This window comes from Manis javanica, chromosome 2 (genome assembly GCF_040802235.1).
Source record: "Manis javanica isolate MJ-LG chromosome 2, MJ_LKY, whole genome shotgun sequence".
Lineage (NCBI taxonomy): Eukaryota > Metazoa > Chordata > Mammalia > Pholidota > Manidae > Manis > Manis javanica.
This window is the reverse complement of record NC_133157.1, coordinates 56,915,409-56,929,110: the sequence shown is the minus strand read 5'-3', so window position 1 is coordinate 56,929,110 and position 13,702 is coordinate 56,915,409. Positions and strand designations below refer to the sequence as shown.

The following is a 13,702-nucleotide window of genomic DNA, read 5'->3' as shown; positions in this document are numbered from 1 at the left end:
AGTGCATTCTTGGATTCTGTCCTCTATACACATTTTTTATCATGAATGGGTGTTGAATTTTGTCAAATGCTTTTTCAACATCTATGGAGATGATCATGTGATTTTTTGTCCTTTTTATTCATATAGTGGATGATGTTGACAGATTTTCAAATATTGTACCATTCTTGTATCCCTGGGATGAATCACAGTTGATCATGATGGATGATCTTTTTGATGTATTTTTGGATTTGGTTTACTAATATTTTGTTGAGTATTTTTGCATTTATGTTCATCATGGATACTGGTCTGTAGTTTTCTTTTTTTGTGCTGTCTTGGCCTGCTTTTGGTATTAGAGTGATGCTGGCCTCATAGAATGAGTTGGGAAGCATTCCCTCTATTTTCTAGAAAACTTTAAGGAGAATACATATTATGTCTTCTCTAAATGTCTGATAAATTTCAGTGGTGAAGCCATCTGGTCAGATCAGGGGTTTTGTTCTTGGGTAGTTTTTTGATTACTGGTTCAATTTTATTGCTGGTAATTGGTCTGTTCAGATTTTCTGTTTCTTCCTTTGTCAGTCTTGGAAGGTTGTATTTTTCTAGAAAGTGTTCCATTTCTTCTAGCTTAGTGATTTAGCATATAATTTTTCATAGTATTCTCTCTTAATTCTTTGTATTTCTGTGGTGTCTTTGTATTTCATGGGCACCTACCCAGTGATTTTTCTTTTCTCATTTCTGATTCTGTTTATGTGAGTAGTCTCTCTTTTTTTCTTGATAAGTCTGGCTAGGTGTTTATATTTTTGTTTATTTTCTCAAAGAACCAGCTCTTGGTTTCATTAATTTTTTCTATTGTTTTATTCTTCTCAATTTTATTTATTTCTTCTCTGATCTTTGTTATGTCCATACTTCTACTAACTTTGGGCCTCATTTGCTCTTTTTTTTTTTCCAGTTTCAATAATTGTGAATTTAGACTATTCACTTGGGATTGTTCCTTCTTCTTTAAATAGGTCTGGATTGCTGTATACTTTCCTCTTAGAACTGCCTTTGCTGCATCCCACCAAAGTTGAGGCACTGCACTGTTGTTTTCATTTATCTCCATATATTACTTGATCTTTGTTTTAATTTGGCCATTGATCCACTGATTATTTTGAAGCATGTTGTTAAGCCTCCATGTGTTTGTGTGCCTTTTCATTTTTTTCTGTACAATTTATTTCTAGTTTCATACCTTTGTTATCTGAGCAGTTGGTTGGTAAAATTTCAGTCTTTTTGAATTTGCTGAGGATCTTTTTGTGGCCTAGTACGTGGTCTATTCTGTACAATGTTCTTACTTCTTAGTTCCAGCTAAGTCCATTTGATCTAATGCGTTATTCAGTGCTTCTGTTTCCTCATTTATTTTCTTTCTGGATGATCTCTCCATTGATGTCAGTGTTGAACTAAATTCCTCCCCTTATATGATTGGATTATAGTATATTTCTCCCTCTAGTTCTGTTTGTATTTGTCTTACATATTTCAGTGCTCTGAAATATGGATGCATAGTCATTTATAATTGTTACAGCCTCTTGTTGGAATAGCCCCTTTTCTCATTATGTAATGTCCTTGTCTGTTACTGTGTTTTGAAATGTCTTTTGTCTAAATACTACTACTACTGCTTTTGTCTCCCTATTATTTGCAAGAAATATCTTTTTTTATCCCTCACTTTCCATCTATATATGTATTTAGGTCTAAAATGAGTCTCTTGTAGGCAGTGTATAAATTGGTCATGTTTCTTTATCCATTTGCCACCTACCCTGTGTCTTTTGATTGGTGGATTCAGTCCACTTACATTTAAGGCAATTATTGATAATTACGCATTAGTTGCTATTTTACTAATTATTTTCTGATTGCTTTTGTAGTTCCTCTCTGATCCTTTATTCATCTCTTATGCTCTCCTCTTGTTTATTTTTTTTTTAGTGTGGTTGTTGGATTTCTTTTTAAAAATTTTTTGTGTATCTATTATAGGCTTTAGGTTTGTGGTTACTATAAGGTTCACAGATAGTTTCCTAAATACACAGCAGTCTATATTAAGTTGTTGGTCACTCTATTTCAAATATTATCTAGAAATACTTCTTTTTTCTTCTTCTTCCTACTCCATAAGTTATGTAATAGGTATCATAATCTGCATTTTTTCTGTATCCCTTGACTGATTTTGTGTATAGTTAGTTTTACTACTTTTGATTTTGATTTATTTTGTTTTAACTTCATATTTGCTTTGTAAGTAATCCATCTACTACTTTTGCCATGGGTTCGCTTTTACTGGTGAAAATCATTTAGGCTTAAGAACATTTCCATCCTCATAAGTCCCTTTAATATATCCTATAAGGCTGGTTTAGTGGTGATGAATTAGTTTAACTTTAATTTATCTGGGAAATATTTAATCTCTACTTCAATTTGTATGAGAATGAAGGTAATTTTGGTTCAATATATTAAATATTTCATGCCACTTCTTTCTGGTCTGTGACATTTCTTCTGAGAAGTCTGCCAATAGCCTAATTGGATTTCCCTAATAAGTAATTTTCTGCCTCTCTTTAGATGCTTTCAAAACCCTCTCTTTATCCTTAATCTTTGTCATTTTAATTATGTTTCAGTGTTGTCTTCCTGGGGCTCCTTTTGTTAGGGGCTCTCTGAACTTCCAGGACCTGGGTGTCTATTTCATTCCCCAGATTGGGAAAGTTTTCACCAATTATTTTTTCAAAGACACTTTCTACTTCTTTGTCTCTCTCTCCTTCTGGGACCTCTATTATGTGAATATTGTTTCTCATTGTCTTCTCTACTTGCAGCAATCTATATTTATTCCCACCATTGTACTTTTCATTTCAGTTACTGTATTCTTCAGCTCTGAGTGTTTTTTTTTCAACTATTCTGTTTGTTGAAGTCCTCCCTGCAATAATGCTTTTCACAGATCAGTGAGCATATTTGTGACTGTTATTGGATATCTTTATCAAGAATATTGGTGATCTCCATTTCATTTAGCCCTTTTTCTGGTGTCTTATCCTGTACATTTGTTTGGAACATATTTCTCTGCCTCACTTTGTCTGTGTTTCTGTGTTTCTTCCTTTGTATTAGGATAGATATCTTATGCCTCCTGATTTAGAATATTGGATTTATGAATAAGCATCTGATGCCCAGATGCTCAAAACTCTTTAATCACCAGTGCCTCACTCTCTTTTGTGGTGGAACCCCAGTTGCTGTTGGTAGGCTATGGTTTGGCCTGTTTTTTGTCAGTCTGCTGACAATGGATGATCTCAATTTGTTGTGGGTGGCATCTTGCCTCAGCTGGCTCTTGGTGTGCCTTCAGGGATAATTCTGCTGGGATCCTTGTAGGCAGGGCTGTCCTCTACCTGCCCTGTAGCCACAGAAGTGCTGCTGGGCTAAAGGGATGGGGTGCATGGCTGGGCCACTGACTAGGATGGAGGAGTGCTCAGAACTGGCTCCCACCATGGGCACCTCCCCAGTTAGGCTGAGAGAGGACTGGAAAGCTGGGAAAGCTTTCCTCTGCCTTCCAGACTTCAAGGTCTCTCTCTACCTGCCAGACAGCAAAGTCTGACTTCTGTTGGGCAGAATGGGCAAGGCTGCCAGGCAGGTGTTTAGGGAAGTACCTCAAGGCTGAGTTACCAGTGAAGGGGATGAAGTGTTTGAGGATCCCATCAGTGCCCGACCCATTGGCCTAAGAGAGGGCTTGGAAAGCATTTTCCATCTGCCATTTCTTCTTTGGAAAGAGCAACATCCCTCTGGCACCCTTCTCATTGCTGGTAAGTCTCTCAAACTATTCTCTTTGCGTTGGGTCTTGGTGGAACTAAGGGAGCATGGCTGTGTTCCACAAGCAGAAATATCTCAGCTCCCAAATGGTTCCAACTCTCCCTGGTTCCACCCCCATTAATCACCAAAGCCCAATGCAATGTGGACTTGTGTTCTCCAGGACCAGGTGTGCAGAGTTCCTGAGTGCTTATGCCCTTCCTATTCTGTTCCTCTCCCTGCTTTTGGGCTGGAATGGGGGATGGGCTTGGGTCCTGATTAATCAAGGATCTGCCATTTTACCCTTGACTGTGTGGTCTTCTCTTCTTCAACAGGTGTAGATGGTCTGTTCTGAAGTCTTCAGGTCATATTCAGGATTAGTTGTATTTAGCTGTAGTTGCTTCCTAGGTGTGTATGTGGGAGAAAGTTTCTGCCTTGCCTTCCTGCTCTTTTTTCCCATCCTCAATAATGTATTTCTAATAAATACAAATTATGTTTGTGTGTGTACATATGTGTATGTGTGTATTTTTAAATAATGATGTCTCTAGCAATATGCTAGAGACCTATAGAGAGTTTCATAATTACATATATATATATTTTTTAATTTTTAATTCATCTTCCTTAATCAAATTATCCATAGGGATTACTATATTAAAAATGCATTCAAAAAAATGTTTGTAAGACTTTGGAAACAAAAATTTATTATGCTGGTCCAGCAATCCAGCAATCACATTATACCATACTTTTAAAAACAGAATGTGATAAATTAATGGATTTCAGGTTAGGGATATAAGTCAATAAATAAAATTTCAAATTGGATTTTAAAGAGTTTGAAAAATAAACATCTCGTTAAATGATTTTTGTTTTGTATAATCTTACAAAACAATTTTTATCTGTGAGAAAACCTATTACATAAAAAGATTGAGAAAACCTAATTTGAATAAGATTTAAAGTGCAGAAATGCCATACAGAAACCAAAATATGTACCTGACTTCTATACTAGATGTGCTATTGATCTTCAACTCCTTGGGAAACATTCCAGTCCTGATAATGACAATTTACTTTAAATAGAAATATTTTTGAGCATAAAAATATGGTATTTAATGCATATTAACTCTATCATGGGTGCATTCTTCTTTCAAATATATTGCTAGAATGCAGACTATTTTATGATCCTATGAGAAATTACCTGAAATTTACCATTTAATGGTTTTTCCTAAAGTTACTCAAATTATTAGATCTAATATTTTAATAAGTAAAGCGAAGAGTAGCAATACCTTAAGCATATTTTTCTGCAGGTACATTTAAACTCTTTAAATATTTGAGATTTTTAATTAATTTAAAATACAATATTTTAAATTCAAAAATATTTTTTGAAGGAAAATAATATGTTAAATTTCCATTGGCATTTTTTTGTGGTCACAAATACCATTTAACAATACTAAAAGTATCCAAGAGATACATTTAATTTACTGTTGAATTTAGAGTAATTGAAATATCAAAAGCAACTCACTAAAAATCTTTAGATTCTTATAATACTTCTAAAAATATTGAACTTCACAAAAATAACTTCATGATCATCTCAAGTGTTTTCTCATAAATTAATAAGTAATCACTATCTAATACTGACAAACTCGAATATTTCTTATGATATGGAATATTTCCTTGGTTTGTTTTATTTTTGTTTTTCTTTTTGTGATTTTTGCCTTTAGTCTGTTGTCCAGGCATTTCTTTTGTAACAGCTTTACAGAAGTGTAATTCATATATGATACTATTCACCCATTTAAGGTATACAAGTCAATGATCTTTGCAATATTTACAGAGTTATGGTACTGTCATCACAATCAATTTTAGGGCACTTTCATTCACCCCAAAAATGCCATACTCTTTAGCATCATCCATTATTCACCCCCTGAATTTTTCCCATCAGTAGGTAACCACTAATCTACTTTCTACCTGTATTTGCCTATTCCAGACATTTCACAAAGAAGGAATCATACAATATGTGGTATTTTGTGACTGACTTCTTTCATTGAGAATGATGTTTTTGAAATTCATTCAAGTTGTAGCATTTATAAATACTTCATTTACTTTTATTACTAAATCGTATCCCATTTTGTGGATAGACCACTTTATTACTCATTCATATGCTGACAGATAATTGAATTGTTTTGACTTCTTGGCAATTGTGAACACTTGTGTACAAATTTTTGTGTAGACATATGTTTTTATTTCTCTTGGCCATAGACCCAGGAGTTGACTGCTTTGTTCTTTGAAAGCAGAATGCACTGCTGAACACATTGTTTTTTGTGCCCTATTTCCTTCATGTATTTTCTATATTCTGAACAGCTGAAAAAAAAGTATAATTTTCTGAAACAACATTATGTTTTGTTCTTGTGAAGTATGTAAAACATAATTTCATATGACAAATTTGCTTTCTGTTTTATAAACCCCACCAGTGTTTGAACCCACATAAGCAGTGGTTTACCTCCTATTTTCATTTGAGACCCTTTTTAAAATCAGTAAGTTAAGCAAGCTGTTATTCAACCTGACATTTTCTTTAAATAGGAATATTTGGCTATTTAAAATTTTAATATATGGCTAAAAACTGAGAGACTGTCACGTCATGTGAGAATTCTTTGAAGACTTCCTATCTTAACTTGTAATAAACGTGTTTCTTCTGAAGGGTGAGCAATTGAAATATTATCCATCAGTATTCTGTTTCAATTCAGTAGAAATGAAAAATGCCTGATGTCACTGTCAAACATACTCAGGAAGATTTGAAGAGCAAGCCCATAGGAAAAATTATCTTTTCTCAGAAATGCTCTGATGATTGGCACAATTTGTGTGCAGATGTTTCCTTTAATTTACAATTCTGATATTCAGGGAAGAGCTTATCTTTTTCAGATGACATACCAATAATATAACAAGGGAATTATCACTAAGGGATTATAAGAGCTTGGAAGTGTCCTTTTGAGACAAATACAACTCTAGAATCAGTGACTCTCTTTGGTTCATTAGCTTATAAAAATCTCCTGATTTCATATTGCCATACCATGGGGTACATATTAGATTTTAAATAAATATTTGTTTAAAGAATGACTATTGTGAAATACATATTTTACAACCCTATAAGAAAATGATTTTAATGCTATAGTAATTGGGGCTTTTAAAGTGCAGACTACATTAGATGTGGCATATTAGATACAAATTAAAAGAACGAAAAAAGCAAATGAAGAAATAAGGAGTTTGATTTTTCTTTTTATTATCACCTATTTTGTGCTGTTTTGAAGAAAGAAAGGTCATCTCACTTAAAGGTTTTTAAATAACTTAGAAGGCAAGTTTACATTTTGCCATACTCGATTTACTTTGTAATCTCTCCCTCAGAAATTGATTTTGTTCTCAGGATGTTCAAGTGCTAGACAGCAAATGTAAATGTGCCCTCACAAGTAGTCATGGTGGACTAGAATGTGTGACTAGTGAGGAGGGATGGGGACAGAAAGCATTAAACAATGTTACCTAGATAATTTACATATATAATGTGACTATGTCTGGCTTAGATACTTCTGAGTTTATGGCACAGCTAAGCAGAAGGGCTTTGAACTCAGAACACTTGTACTCATATCCCAAAGGGACTGCCATGTATATTTGTTCAGTCTTGACTTCACAAGGACAGTGCATCTAAGGAGCCACCATGCATGTCATAGTTGTCATAGATGTACAGATTACAACATAACTTTTCCTGCAGGTGGCAGTGAAGTATCCTTTTTCTTTTTAAAAATACACTTGTATTCTTCTAATTTTTTGAAAGATAGAAGTTGGATATAAAAGGAGCTCTTTTTTTTTCTTCTTTATTTGTCCAAAGATACCATATGGGCTAGAAGTAGCCCTGCATCTGAGATATACTATTTTCAAGCAAAAGCTCTTTAGACAATTTATTTCAATTTCTTTGAAACTTATTTTGTCCTTGGTTAAAGAAGAGAATTGATGTACTTATTTTATAAATTTATTTGAAGATTAACTCATATACCCAGCACACATTAACTACTCCATAAAGGGTATTATAAATCTGGTATTGATAATAAATAGTGTTATGCTTGGTATCATTTTGAGAGAAAGAATGAAGGTAAGATTCTATTCCAGTATTGGGATAGACTCCCAAAAATGGAGGGTACTATCTCCTCCCTCTCCTTCAAGATCACATAGAGGAAGTAATATTTGCCAGCACCTAGGCTGAGGTCATCTGTCCCAGAATTATAGGAGATGAGTTATAGAAGCATTAAAGCATCCTTCTAATAAATCAGAGAGATGTATTTTGGAACCAGAAAATGCTAAAGCCAGATGTAGCTCAGGAATATGTTTGAGATAGCCCAGGTAGAGAAAATTCCTGAAGGATATGAGAGAAAGAGAACCTCAAAATCAATACAGCACATGGGGCTTTGAGACTACTGCGATTTTGGGTACTTTTAAATAAGTGACTTATTTTGTTTCTCAGGCTGAGAGTTGAGGACAAATATATGACAAATTTCCAGGTACTGTGCCCCTTTCAGTTGGCTACTACTGACCCTATGCCAATGCTAAACAGAGTTGCTGCAGACCCCTAAACTTCTGAATAATCATTTGCAGCAATGCCATCTGGATGAATAACAACTGTGAAAGTGAATATTACACAACAGTAACTTTTTAAAAATGATTTCTACAGAGGATTTCATATTAAACACATGGAAAGGTCTCATTTCAGCCATTGCTTTCATTTGCATATTTAATTTTTCTTGGGAAATGTCATGAGTTCAGCTCATTAACAACTACATGACACAATTGTACAATCCTGTACTTTCCTTCCTTCCTTTGATGCCTTCTCCATTTACCCCAAGGACAAGGCAAAAAAGAAGAGTAGCTAATTTTCTCATTAAAAGAGAATGTAGGTGAAAATGATAACGAATTTCAGCCACTTGTGAAATGATCATATCTCAGTATGCATAGTATCTTGGTAAATTAAGACAACGTCATTAAAATCATTGTAAAAAATTCATTTAATCAACAAATCTTTAGACATATTCATTGCATTAGCCTCTAGGTACTTCTATAATCTAATATAAAAAGTCATAGCAGATAAAAGTATGAATTCTAAGCCTATAAAATTCACTGTTGTATATCATACACCTATTGAATTGATAAAAATGAATATATACAGATTCTGGCATATGTCTAGAAAGTGGGGTAGGGACAACAGAAGTTACAGTTGTTTGTCAGATCATCATGTTTCTACTCTTCTTTGAGAGCACAAGCAATACATAGTTCAGTCTAATTCGAATCTATATATAATATAAGAACATACCAGTGGGGTATGGTACAATGAAGGGTAACCTAATTATATTGCTTGTGGCCTGATTCTTTCAACATGGCACATCCAAGAGACAGACACAGAAGAACAGAAAAGGAAAGGAAGTACCAGAAGGCCATCCATCAACCAGGTGTTATTCAAAAGCCTTAGTTTCATTATGTTCCCATTCCTTTTATAACTGATACAGTTTCACAGTTTAGTATCACTCTTAAGTTTGATAAACCTGACCTCTTGAAGTAGTCTACTTAAATCTTAAAAAAAAGCCTTGAATTATAAATGAAATCACACTAATATAGAAATTTCTCTTATTTCAAAATTCAATCTCTGCATAAATCACAGAGATTTAGAGCAATGCATTTTTCCATAATTTATTCTGCTAGTTTATAGCAAATTAACTTGATTGCAACCTTTAGCACTAAAATGTATACTTTTAATTAACAAAGGTTACATTCTGTCTTTATAAATCATGCTGTATAATAAATTGAATCATGTATATCATAATATATGTCTTTATCAGAAATACATATTTCTTATTTTTGTAATCTTCCATCAGAATTCAAAATTTCAGAAAGCATAACACTACAGTGATTAATAGCACTCATCTGGGTAAGTCTGCACTCTCTGTACCACTGCCTATGTGCTTGGAGGAAATCCCTTTACTTCTCTAAATACATGTCCCCTCAGTTGTACATTGGGAATAATCAGCATATGAGGTGGTTGTAAATTTGAATGAGATAATCATATACACTGTTTAACCAAGTGACTGGTACATATGTTCAATACATGCCAGCTAATATGATTAAACTGAGGAGTTAAAGCCTCCTGGTTCTCATACAAGTCCTGCTAAGTCTGCTTAATGTCATCTCCATGCTCATAATTAGCACCTCATATTACCTGTAGATCACTACTCACTTTTTCTGAGATTTTATTTATCTTTCCAGAAGGAAGAATCAGAACCAATTTCTTACAGTTTCAATGCCAAGAACTTAAGTAGGAACAAGCTTTTGCTTTACTCATTTTGAAAAGGAGCAAAGAGAATGTAATAAAGAGTATAACTCCATTTTTTGATGTTTTACAGTTGACAGGCTTAAGCCTCACAATTCCCTCTTCCTCTTCTTCCCCAATCTAGACAAACAGAAAAGAGGCCTAGATGCTCAGTCTTTTGACACCAGTGGGTGTTTCAAGTGATGCAAGCCCTGGCCTGCCTGAGCGCTAACTCTCACCTGGACTTCACTCCCTAACCACAATGAAACCCCAACCCTATCTCCTGTATTTCCTATTTCAAGACATTCTAGAGACAACCTCAGAAACCTGCTCTGCTCTGCCTTGAAAAACTCATTATGTGAATAATAAATCTTTTTATATTCTCTTGGTATGTGTGTGTGGCATTATCAGTCTTGACACCTGAACCAAATTTTGGGTGGGGATGCATCCTGTGCCTACAGAATGCCCCAACAGCAAGCATACTCAAGTACGAAGTTTGACTGAGTTAATTTCAAGATTATGCTATCTATCTAAATGACTGACTGGATTTTGAGTAAGTTGTCCTAGCAATATTTTGTAGCCGAATTTTGTAAGAGAGATTTACAGAAACTGTCTCAGTTTCTGTACAGAAACTGTTTCATATTTCATGTACAGAATATACTAAAACAAACTTTGAGAAAAAAACTTTGAGACAAGAACTTTTATTTAAGCTAGTCTTCTTAAGAAACACATAGCAAGAACAAAAATATGTGACAAATATAACAAGATTATTACAATGGCTTTGTTAGATTTTTTTTTCTTTTTGCCACAGTAAAGTGAGGGAATGAGCATTACATAAGAACAGTATTTAAAACAGCATCCTGGAAGTAAAGGCATACAGAACTTATAGGATAATGCACATTTCACCATATGTTTCTCTCCCAATTACACCCACGCAGGAAGTTTTACCAACTTTTCAAAAAGGGGCATTTAAATTAATGTGATTTATGAAATTTTAGGAATCCCTGTATTGTTAAAAGTGAGACAAACTTGTATACCCCAAAATTTTTAAAATTTATAATTGAGGGGAATTTTATATAGAGTGTTTTCTATAGACTACAAATTTAAATATGAAAATACTGGTATATTTACAGTTATCATTGTAATAGGAAATAAAGAGCTATAAATGTAGAATATACAAGAAAGTAATACACACTATTCAATGAAACTGCATTTCATCTGGTGAGGGCCTCCACTACACAAATCCCTGTGCATAGTCCTATTGAAACTACAACTGTTGTGGAGTGGTACCCCCTCACCCCAGGTTCCTATACCTTACTCACACTGCACTGTAGATTCCACCCCTACAGTACTGAACTCCTCATGACTAAAATATAATACACTCTGTTAATAATTCTCTACTCTGTATCTCCTCACTCAATCTTCAATCAACTATATAGCAGAATTAAATGAAATCTACATCCCCTTCTGAGGAGAGTCTGGTGGCTGATTTCCAGGCAAAGTGCCTCAAAGGTACTTTAAAGGGTCACTTTGATCACCTTGCAGCCCCCCACACAAATATCACAAAAGTTATTAGAAAATATATGTAAGAATATAATTTTAACTGATTTTCCATCTCCCACCTTAGATTTTTTTTATTGATGTAGAGTAGGTAGAATAATCCATGCATATCTTTAATATGAAAATGCAGGCTTTCTAGGATTCCTGAGCAGCATGCATACAAATGAAGTGTCTCAGAAAGTCCTGAGGGACAGACAGCTCAAGGTCAGCAGAGTAAGAGGCTCACAGTTGCTTCACTATTCTCTGTAATCAAACACTTCTGGTTTCATCTGATTTGTACACAGTAATAATATTCCAATTAAGATTCTATTGTAGAAAATATTGTTTATAGGGGTATGTGTGAGTGAGTCTGTTTTGCTGCTTTAAAATGTTAAAATTCCTGGCCTGGGTTTAACATTTTCCTTATTTAGAATATAAACAAAACAGTATAATTCTTCAAACCAAAAAGTGGTTTACTACTAGGTATTCTAATTATGACCATTTGCATGCCAATCTTTTGGTTGAAGATACATCTAACGTTGCATCTTATCTTCATGTATGGAACAAGTTTTAATAAGAACCCTCTGCTTCAATCCTCACTTCTTAGATATGCAATCATTATTCTCACCATTCTCAGTTTGTTCCTCCACTCTGAAGAGTAGAAAGCGCACATAAAAAACATCAAGGGCATGTGATCATCCACATATGATAAAACTGATATGAATTTTTTATAGAAAACAGAAGATAAACAACAGACACCAGCTTCATGAAAACAAGTGTGCTATTTAATTATAACTGATATTATATTTTAGTGATTCAAGAAATAAACTACAAATGAATGCTAACTTTATTGCTCCTAGACCTTTACCAGTCCATAAGACTTTGTTAATTGCAAGTCTCTTGCATGATATCTTGATCTCTGTCTCATTTCTCTGCTCTAATCTTCTTCCTGCTACGTCTTCATTCCTACAGTATCACTTTGATCATTTCATTGATAAAAGCCTACAAAATGGTTCCTATACTTTTCTTGCTGATGGTGAGACATCAATGTTCTACTCAAGTCAGTTTTAAGTGACTAATTAAACTTCAGTATGCATTCTAAACTATTTTCTAGGTACCCACTTGGTGCCACACACTATACTAGCTGGTAGGCACACAGTATGAAGCTAAGAGTAGACTTTTCTATGAAGCAGAATACTAACAAAATGCCAAACTTTCAAAAAAGTATAGGTAATCTTAAAAGTCATGTTCAAGATGTGTGAGTAATGGACCATGAGTACACTTGATTTGGTACTTTCAGAATTTTATTCTTACACTCTTCTTGGAATATCCTCTTCACCAGTAAAAATTCCCATCATCTTTTGAAGTCCAGTGGAAATTCCACCCGTTCCACAATCCTCCTGCTGACCAGAATTTTTGACTTAAATATTCAGTTTTTAAATTGCTGAATTTAGTGTTTTATGATACTCTGGAAATGAAAGCTGCATTCCTTATTTAATATAAATTTTAGGGATATATATATATCCCTAAAATTTATATTATATTATATATATATATGTTGGTTGCAATGTACAGTTATACAGATATAACTGAGGGAGTCAAATGAATCAGAGTTCCAGCTTGGAAAGCCTAGAGTTTGGTTTATCTCATTTTTACCATTACCTTAAGGGAAGTTTTCTTTCTCGATTACAGTTTTTCTAACAAGGAGTAAATTTAGTTAAATCTACTACTGATTGATTACCTGAGCTTGGGATTTTTCCTGATATTCAGAAACATAGTAAGGGGGATAAGAAGGAATGAAATAGAAGAAAACACATACATATTCTAAGATGCCTAAAAGCATGCAGTAATGCCAACAAGCACATGAAAAGATGTGCAACATCACTAATCATTAGGGAACTGCAAATAAAAACCACAATGAGATGTCACCTCGTGCTTGTTAGAATGGCTATTAGCAAAACAACAAGAGAGAACAAAGAACAAATGCTAGTGAGAATATGGAGAAAGAGAACCAATGGAGGTAGGATTGGAATAGTGCAGCCACCATGAAAAACAGTACAGAGTTTCCTCAAAAAATTAAAAATAGAA

At 34.2% G+C, this 13,702-nt stretch overlaps 1 protein-coding gene across 1 annotated transcript in view; it reads right to left on the bottom strand.

Annotated features, from left to right (window-relative positions):
- The window catches only part of PTPRD (protein tyrosine phosphatase receptor type D), a 2,165,650-nt gene that overhangs the window by 1,791,374 nt on the left and 360,574 nt on the right, over positions 1-13,702 (bottom strand). The gene's annotated exons all lie outside the window — the stretch shown is intronic.